At 44.8% G+C, this 9,523-nt stretch overlaps 1 long non-coding RNA gene across 1 annotated transcript; it reads right to left on the bottom strand.

Moving 5' to 3' along the window:
• Positions 1-1,259: 1,259 nt before the first annotated feature.
• LOC122387782 lies at positions 1,260-5,471 on the bottom strand. Its single transcript, XR_006257679.1, has 3 exons — positions 5,167-5,471; positions 2,834-2,955; positions 1,260-2,103 (listed from the first exon to the last, which is right to left on the bottom strand). It is a non-coding gene; the product is annotated as an uncharacterized LOC122387782 (long non-coding RNA).
• Between the last annotated feature and the right edge of the window lie 4,052 nt (positions 5,472-9,523).

Raw genomic sequence — 9,523 nt, forward strand, 5'->3', positions numbered from 1 at the left:
AGTCGTGTGTAAGCTTTCTAACGGTACCAAAAATATATTTTTATCGGCAAAATTGAATAAGTACAGGCCCATTTTAGGTTCGATTCGCGCTTATGACGGAAGAGAAGCCACCACTAATTATAAATACAACGAACAAGTGTTGAAAACCGGAGTATAAATGCAGTTTTGAATTACATTAAAGCCATTTTCAGTCACTGCAACCGATGAGTGGAAGTGATCGGTGTATTAGGTCACCCGTTACCGTTAGGTATTACTTTTTAACTACCTACCAACAACACCCATAGGTATTGTTCTGATCTATTCCAGACAACAAACTAAGGTTTTGTGTTGAACTGTGCCAGAAAGAGCAGTTAGATCAAATATGGATACGAAGGTAAATAGGACTATACGAGCATCCATGTTGATACGTTTATGCTGGAGCTAGTAGTTGATAGGTGTTCCGTTCTATTGATGCGGGCAAACAACGAATCGGGGTTGTCATGGGCGAATCTATAGGTATAATTGTGTCTTGTATGAAACATGCACGGTATCTGCAAATACTAGAATGCTGCTGCTAAGCTGAAAGAAGGCTCAGCCGGACTTTTATACTATGAACCGGCCATGTTTAGTTTATGCCGGGCTCGAGGGTGCAGTGTTCGTCACGGGCCAGCCAACCCACAGAACACAGCCCATCCCAAGCGGAGCCCATGGGCGCCGAACCCAGCCCAGCTCAGGCCCATTGAATTTCACACGCTTTTGAGGCTTTTATGGCGGTCGCCGGAATATGCAAATGGTAGATCAACTCTTCAAAAATTGTTTCAATATCTACTTCGCTGGGAGGAAATGAGCTTTGATTGTCAAAAAATGCAAAACTTTGCATTTGTTACAGGCACAACATCCGAAATGCAACATGTGCTTACAGTTGTACGCCCGTCCTTAACATGGTTGTCATGAAAGTTGGGGGAGGGGGGAGGCGGCCGCACGTTGAGGGGTCACAGTCCGGTATTTTGACGCCCCCCCCCCCCTTTACCGCCTGAACGGGAACCTTCACTCCATCCCGTCCTCTGTATTAACCGCCTTTAAGCCCGCCCGATGACCCTGCCGTTTTCAAAGCCAACCTGAGCTGAGCAAGATAATTCGGTGTAAACGTCGACAACTGCAGTGAGTTGTGTGCAGTCCCGGTGTTCCGCTACAACATTATTGCACCTCTCGTTTTCGCCATCATCGACGCCGTGCACTTCCGAAACATGGATGCTCCGGGACAGTTTGAAACAAGTAGATGTCCTACACGGACGCTTTGCACATCCAGTGTCTATACATATTTCCATATTTCAAACAAATCGAGCAGAAAATATTATAACGAAACAGTGGCGTACAGCGTACAGCGTGCAGCGGGGATATCTGAACAATGCACCATACATGACGAAGAGTCAGCAGACCCTGGTGCAGCTCAAGACGGCGGTCGTTGATACCACTCTTGTGCCTGCGCCCAATGCGCGCCAACGTTGGCGGGGGGGGGGGGGAGCAGTGAGTCATTCAATACGTTGAGCTACTTTGAACATGTTCCATAGCGGCCTGACAGTAGCAAATGTGTGTTGGCTAGCTGCGCAACTGAGTAAATTTTCACACAATTTTACTTCCTTTGATTTGCAAATCCTTTTATCTGGTAAACATGCTTTAATTAAGTAGAATGATAATGAAGTGATTCAGTTTTTGGAAACGTTTCAGAACAAAACATATTAAAACAATGTCTCATACGTATTATCAGAATAACAACAAAGACCGCCGGCCATCGGTCATGAACACCGTTCACCTGTCACTATCACTGCCAGTGGAAACGCACACACACACGCGCGCACACGGACACACACGTCAGCCGCAGTCAGTTACAGGTAAGTTCCCAGAGGCCTCTCCGACGGCGGCCGGCCGGCTCCCAGAGGCTGCTCCGACAGCGGCTGGCCGTGGCTCCCAGGGACTGCTCCGACGGCGCGGCGGCTGTCGCTACCAGGGGCTGCTCCGACGGCGCCTGGCGCGCCGCTCGCAGATCCTCCTTGGAGTTCTAGCGCGCTGATGGTGGCTGTGTGATCCGCTTTCCCTTTCTGAGCTTGGTGTAGCACAGGCGACCTGCAACCACATCACAAAAACTGAGTTTGTGAATTTGAATCAACTTTGAACTGAACCACAACTATTATGTTTTTTTATGAAGATTTACCAAACCAACAATTTCAACTTCCACACTGCGCTGACAGGTATACACATAATACACAAATAAAGGCTAAAACCGTTTTTTCCACTTCTTCCACTTGTCATCAATACATTTTGCCCAAGATATGAGTGTGCAACAAGTAATACATATGACTAGCCTGCTGCATCGCTTTGATGGCTTCGTGCAAAATGTAAACCTAAAAATTTCGCTCTTTCTGATTTATGGCACATCACTTTTATGCCAATTTATTAACTTTTTGGAAGGTGGCATTGTCCCTTTAACACAGGCAAGCCCTTGCCGAGCCCGGCATATGCCCGGCTTCCTCGAGCTTAGGCCCGGCAAAAGTCCGGCGGGTCCGATTTTAAGCCCGACACCGGGGCCCTGTTTCACCGGTGATAGCAGCACGATGCTTTTACACGTGTCAAATTGGGTTTCCATGGAGACATGAACAGGCCCATTGCTCCAACACTACCACAAGTGTGACGTCAGCTCGCGCAATTTGATAGCAGCGTGGTAGCAGCGTCCTGTGAAACACCGCCCGGGCCCGTAGGCTCAAGACTTGCATCATTACTATGCATATACTGGTATGGTAAGCAACCTGGCATATGAGTTGGACTCAAACAATGAAGTTAAGTGGCTAGTGCTTACCGGAAATGAGCAATCTGGTACCCGATGTCCCGCTGTACTGGAAGAGTGTTGGGATGCAGCTGCCCTCCTCAAAATGACAGGAACAGAGCTGGGAAGTGCTCCTGGGAACTGCATCTGCACGTCTGTAAATGACAGATGCAACAAATGTAACAACTGGCATACTGTTCTTGCACGTGGACTTTTACATACAAAATGCCTTGTGTTTAGAGGTAAGATATTGACTCAGACAGCACAGCCACAGCTTCTAAACAAGATGGTATCACTGACACTGTATCATGTTATTTTGGCTCCAGAATCCAGAATCAGAAGGTTGACATCCTCACCTAGCAATCAAAATGTAGTTAATTGGCTTTATATCAATGTGAGGTGCTAAGAGTGAACAATTATGATTATTTACAATGCTTCAGAACATGGTCAAACCTTAACTAACCCAACCTACAGTGGTTCGCTAGCAACATTCGTAGCACGTCTTTTTTGTACATAGTAACTGGAATATATGCTAGGTAAGAGTACCTACATCTTTTCTTTTTTTTTTGTTAAAGAGGTATGCATTTGGCCTGTAGCCTATAACACACCTCTTCAACCAAAAATATTTTCCTTACCCATCCCAACACATCCCTTAGAGCTGCCTGCGGCATTACACTCAACGGATTACCAGGTCAAAGCATTACCTTCATTAGGTAACTTGTGGTAAACATGATAAGCTTTTAATGGATTTCATGTTCTCTTTCCTGTAATTAGTTTTATGCAATGGATTTGATTTGTTATGCTCATTATGATCAGCACAAAAATAAAACCTTTATATAAACAATATTTTCTGTATTTTAATAAAAGAAGAACTATATTTGGTAGTAGTAAAGCAGGCGTCACACTTCTTTTTGCAACCAAGGAGAGGTGCTGTAGGTTAGGTTGTAGGTTCTAAGTTGTAGGTACCTAGGTTATAGAGTTTAGGTTGTAGGTATGGCTAAGTCAGGTTTAGTTAGGTTTGTTTTGGCTTGGTTCAATTAGAAAGCATCTCTGGGTATAGCACCTCTCCTTCATTGCAAAAAGTAGTGTGACGCCTGCTTTACAACTACCCAATATTCTATAGAAAATATTGTTTGACGCGGAAGCTTGCATTGATTAATCATGTTGTAAAATTCAAACCCATTGGCTGTTAGCAGCATGCCAATGCTGATTAGCTGACGATGACATGGCTGCATTCCTCAGCAAATTCCTCAAGAAGGCACTTTTCAGGACGAGAAATGGAATCTTTGCCTATGGTGATCATTGGGCTGTAAAAGCTCCTGGTTTGTGCTTGTCATTAGGGTAACTGTGGGGAAGACGCACCCCTGGGTTAAACGCCTCCCCTAAAAAAATCGTATTTCTTATCGACGGATAGGTGTTTTATCCTGTCTTTCAGAACAGTCAGCTGCTTGTTTACGTAGGTCTCTATTTCCGGTTCTGCGTCTTGAGGAGCAGCGTGGGTAGGTGCTGATGTTGGTTTTGGGTGTTGTTTTTGTTGTTTTTACAGAAGATTCCTAACATTTTGATGCCCTCTTTATACCACAACACTTGCTATTGTGCACATCACTCAAAACTGCGTTTTATTGTCATTCTGTTGAACGTATTATGCTGCGGCGTTAGTGGCGCGTTTTTTGTCAATATTTTGTTGACCGGAAATGGAGTGGATGGGGCAAGACGCCTACTCGATGCATGGGGCAAGACGCCCCCAGTTTTCTGAAAGGGGGGCGTTTTGCACGGTGGTGAGAGTGCAGGGTAGCGCCCTGTAGGTCGGGGCCGAAAAGGCCTCTCCCTGTCCTTTTTTGCTGATATATCCTAAACGACTGCAGATATCGTCACCAAACTTTCAGGACTCCTCCGGGCATCCATTTTACACATTGCAACAAAATTTGATTCCAAAGGCTATGATAGGTTGACCACAAATGACGTCAGAATGACGTCAAGTTCTGCCATGTTCATCATTTTCTGTTGATGGATGGGGTGGGGGCGCTTTGCACATGGGTGTGGGCGTATTACCCAGGGTATGGGGCAAAACGCCCTTTTGTAAGGGTATGCGAAAACCTTTTTGGGGGGTTAAATACCACACGCAGGTGTCTTTTCTTGGTCTCAAAGCGTAGTAAAAAGAATGAGCTACATGATGGTGCCCAAAGGTTTAAGTAATCTGTGTTGGGTTGAGTGTCAGAAGGTTTCGCGCTTAAGGGGGGCGTTTTTGACCTATTCACCCTACATAACATTTATTACATTTATCATTACTACATAATGTATTGCATTTATCAATACAGCTAACAAGGACACATCTGGATCTTACCAAGGACACATCTGGATCTTACCTGACAGCCCTCACCCAAGCGACCCTCATCTTCTCCTCTCTTGGAAACCTCCTAAATGTACCTACATCTTGCAGCAACACAAAACTGAATCAGAGTAAGAGCTCTGCAATCTGCAATAAAATACTAGGCAGGTCACAGCAAAATACAAGAGAAAAGATTGAAAATCTGATACAAGCTTAAAATTGTATAAGATTTGGAGCAAGCAGTTTGTTGACGCCATCAAATGTATCAACCGCGCAGTATTTGTCATCAAATTTTGGTGCCGAGTCAAGGTCAAATGTCACGTGACATTTGGCCGACAGTTGGAAAAATGTTTCAACTGAAATTATGTGGATATTTACTATTTGGTTTTCACTATATTTATTGTTGAAAACTTGGCAAAATACCGACATATTTTTTTAATATTATTTCAAAAGAAGAAAATGAAAAAAATACCTATTATTTTGCATTTTAATGTTTCTTTTTGCGAAGAAATAGTTCCTGTAATACGTATCTTAGTCCTATTCGCTTCTAAGCCTCTTTCTCAGCGGATTTTGTTCGGACCGCCGATTCGTATTAGCAGGTGGATACATGAGTCGGTAGTACGCTCCTGATTCGCATTAGCGGTGAATCCGATCGTGATACGTATTTGCTTTGCTCATGTAACCGCGGATCGGATCGCCGATTCGTACTAGCAGGTGGCTACATGAGTCGGTAATGCGTTCCTAATTCGAATTAGCGGCTAAATACGTATTTACTGTGCTCATGTAACCCCGATAATAGAGGTCAATGCATTTACCGCACCAATGTTCGCCAGCGGTGGTGACTTTTCCTTACCTGCTCACGAAACGTCACACACGACATGACGTCACCCGAAGACGTCATCAAAAAGTCCAGCTCTTAGGCGTGTCCTTATGTTTGTAGGTTGTAGGTTGGTAGGTTGTAGGTAAATAGGTAAGGTTAGGTCAGGTTTGATTATGTTTTTTCTTTTATTTCCAAGACATATAAGTATCATTTTTGGATTCAGGATGTCCAATAATGTAAGAATATGAAAACTTTATCTTTTAACAGTCACTCGAACTCAATCCCTGTTGCCTGTGCTCCGAAATGATAAATTAAAAATATTTTTATTTTTATTTAAATGTCTCCACATATGCTGATTCTAGGACCATGAATGATGTGCTTGATGTTCTGCTTTCAAAGTATCCCTCTCCATTTGTCTTATATTCTTCCCATATCATACATTCACCAAACACCAAAACTAACACAAAGAATGTGGCCAGTCAGCTGTCAGGACCTCAGCATGCCCTATGACACCAAGCTGCAAAATTTGGCTGGGCAGTCGACAAGCCAGGCTGCCGCTTAGCCACCAGCCACAAGGACAGTGCTGTATCAGCCTGCATGGAAAGGAACAGGATTTACCCTTCAAAACAGTGAGGACCTTCAGAAATACCTAAAGCATTAATGAAAATGTACCACTTTTAACATGGGGTTTTGAAATGGAATAGCAGTTTTGTAGCTTGAACTGAGACTAGCACAATTTTCAAGCTTTTTACACTCCAATGATCACCCTAGCCAAATATATATCAATTTTAGTTCCACAAGGTACAAGGGAATCATTCCCTTATGTTAGAATGTAGTGCCTCATGGAAGAATGCAAAGAATGCAGTCATTTCTGGCAGAGGCAAATCATCACCCAATCAGCATGCTGTTGGTTTTGACTTTTGAGCCATGCAACATGTGAGTTAGAAGCTTCCACTGCAAACACTATTTAGCCTCTACTAAAGATGGAAATTCTTCTTCTGTATGAAAATATTTTAAAATTCCTTTGCCTAATAGTTATTATTTTCTTTTCTGATCATTTGAGGCAAAAAAAAATCATACAACTGAAGCAAAAATTCATTTGAAGAAAGTGGTATAGTTCCCTAGACCAGGGTTTTGGGGTAGGTACCTACATACATTTGCTTATTGTCCCTTGCAAGGAGATAAAAACAGGATCATTGTTTGATCCTGCCATCATAGCCTGATTCCTTACTGGGTGTTCATTACATTACCTATTTGACATTCTAATTAGGTGTGTTGTAAGCTGTCAGGCGACCCCCAGTAATAATTCAGAACAGTACCACCAGAACAGTAGTTGGCCAGTGCCAGTAGCACAGCCCTGTGCAAAATCTATGTGCACAATAAATGCACACCACACCAAGGAAAATCTGCACTTATCTGCACTGAGTGACCAATATGCTGCAAGGAGCTGCTGTCAACTTTGTCATACATACTTTCCACCTGAGTATTGCTGACAACTCCTTAATTGGTGAACTAAACTAAGCCCAAGTGGGATCATGCTGCCTTAACTGGTGAGAGGAGACCTGTCACCTGACCCAGACTAAAGAATGGCCCTGCAAGCTGAAACAGCCATGGAAAGGTATAGCTTTACAAACAGGAAAATCACAGATGAGTCACATGGCCAAAGTTGTGGCGGAATCTATGTCCAGTGGTGAATTGGTAGGCATCAGGCCAGGCATCATGTCAGTTTAATTATGGGAAGAAAAGCATAGTGAACACAGCATCCATAGTTCTGTTTCCAAACTCTCTGTCCAATTCACTCAATGATGATGTTCGGTCTGAAGCCACTGCTGGCAATGCTGGTGGCAGAGTGGAAGCAAAGTGACTGGATTTTGACAATTTCTAGCTCCGTTCAGATCAATGAAGCATGAGCCAAATGCTGAATCCAGGGGCATCCACCATCCATGGCAGGTGGCAAGTGCTCTTCAGATGCTCAATTTCAGTGACAAGTCTTATTCTCAGATGTTTGTTTCTGCCAAAAGGGCTATATTTAGGTCATGACTGCTAAGGAACTGTTAATCCCGTCACCCAGACCATCGAGCATGCCTACAGACCACTGAATTCCTGTTGAAGGAGCATGGTGAGCCTATCAGTCGTGCCTGGTTCTATTCCTCGTGCATCGCGGTCACTTCGCATATTTTTTAATCGGCGTCGGATTTTAACATTTTGTACATTTTGTAGTAAGTGCCGAGTGGCACGGTGGTATCGGCGATAGGTGCGGTGATGAAGGAGCCATGGCCTTTATCAAGTCCTGTCCATGCTAATTTCCCAGCTGGACAGTGCCTTTGTTCGCATTACCACCAGCGCCCACCATTGGTGTCGAACCACTTAAGATTAGAGTGCTTTACTCTAACAAGTACCCTCCCCGAGTGAAAGATGTGAATTCCAGTTGTCATCACTGGCTGACCACCCGTCTTATACGATGCGCAGGCTGTGCTCTCTTCTCAATTGTCTGCGTTTTTCGTTGATTGATCTCGGCTTAGGCCATTGCAGATTACGTTAGACGATACGTCGCCCTCTCAGGCAGATGCTCCTTGCCCAGATTCACTTTCATCCAACAGATGTGATTTACCCGGAGTGATTTACTGAACATTTATTTACTTTTCGTCAGCAGCAGGCGTCTGGTCCACGTCGGGTCTTTTCATTGCTGTCTTACGTAACCAGCACGCTGCTGGCTCTCGCAATGGCAGTACTCGTGAGCTGCTTGTCCACTTAACCGGGACTCGCCATGGGCTGATGTAACGCTACTTTTCCCCACCTCTCGGCCACTTCGACTTTAGTGGTGGCTACCTGGATTTCGAACCCAACACCCGAAAATAAGCAATGAATGATGCGCTAAAGGTAGCGTGGCCAACTCATCACCCGCTTTGCGATCAGCTGATTCTTACTCTGTGATTAGCTGGTTCCCGCTGTGTGGTCAGCTGATTCCAGCTGACTTGTCAGATGAGAACTTACTCGAATTGTTTTGTGTACCGATTTTTTAGGACATTGTTGATTACTGTACTAAGTCTGCCTGGTCGGCTGATTTTCTCGGCAAAGTCAGCTGATGCGGCGGCGCCTTGCTGCCGGCGATGGCTGGGCTGCAGGGTGAGCGTCCTCTGCACGAGACAGAGGTTATAAATAAACAACCGCTGCGACGACGGACCTGCCAACGCTGACGACACAGCTGTGGCCCGCGGCGACGTAACCAAACTGTGGAGAGTGACTGAGGCTGGGAACAGAGGCTGGCCCTGGGAGGAAGAGAGGAAGTATGATCTCACGTAACTGGAAGTGGGTTAAATGTAGATGGAGCTGCAAAATTGGTAACGCTTAGCCGTCTGTTGCTATCGCACAAGATCTGCAATATAAGTTTCACTAATCCTGGCTGTTGTGTCAAGTACTGTGATGCTTGGCGGGCTTAGGGCTTAAGTACTCTAAGCTGAGCACTTGTCGGAAACAAAGAAAGACTTAACACATGCCTCGCAGTGTTTGCAGTGGAGTGGTCGGCTGCAGTGACCCTAACTCGAGTTCACGGCCGTCCACGGTGGCTTTGTGG

Source organism: Amphibalanus amphitrite, unplaced genomic scaffold, assembly GCF_019059575.1.
Source record: "Amphibalanus amphitrite isolate SeventyFive unplaced genomic scaffold, NRLGWU_Aamphi_draft 000298F_arrow, whole genome shotgun sequence".
NCBI classification, from domain to species: domain Eukaryota; kingdom Metazoa; phylum Arthropoda; class Thecostraca; order Balanomorpha; family Balanidae; genus Amphibalanus; species Amphibalanus amphitrite.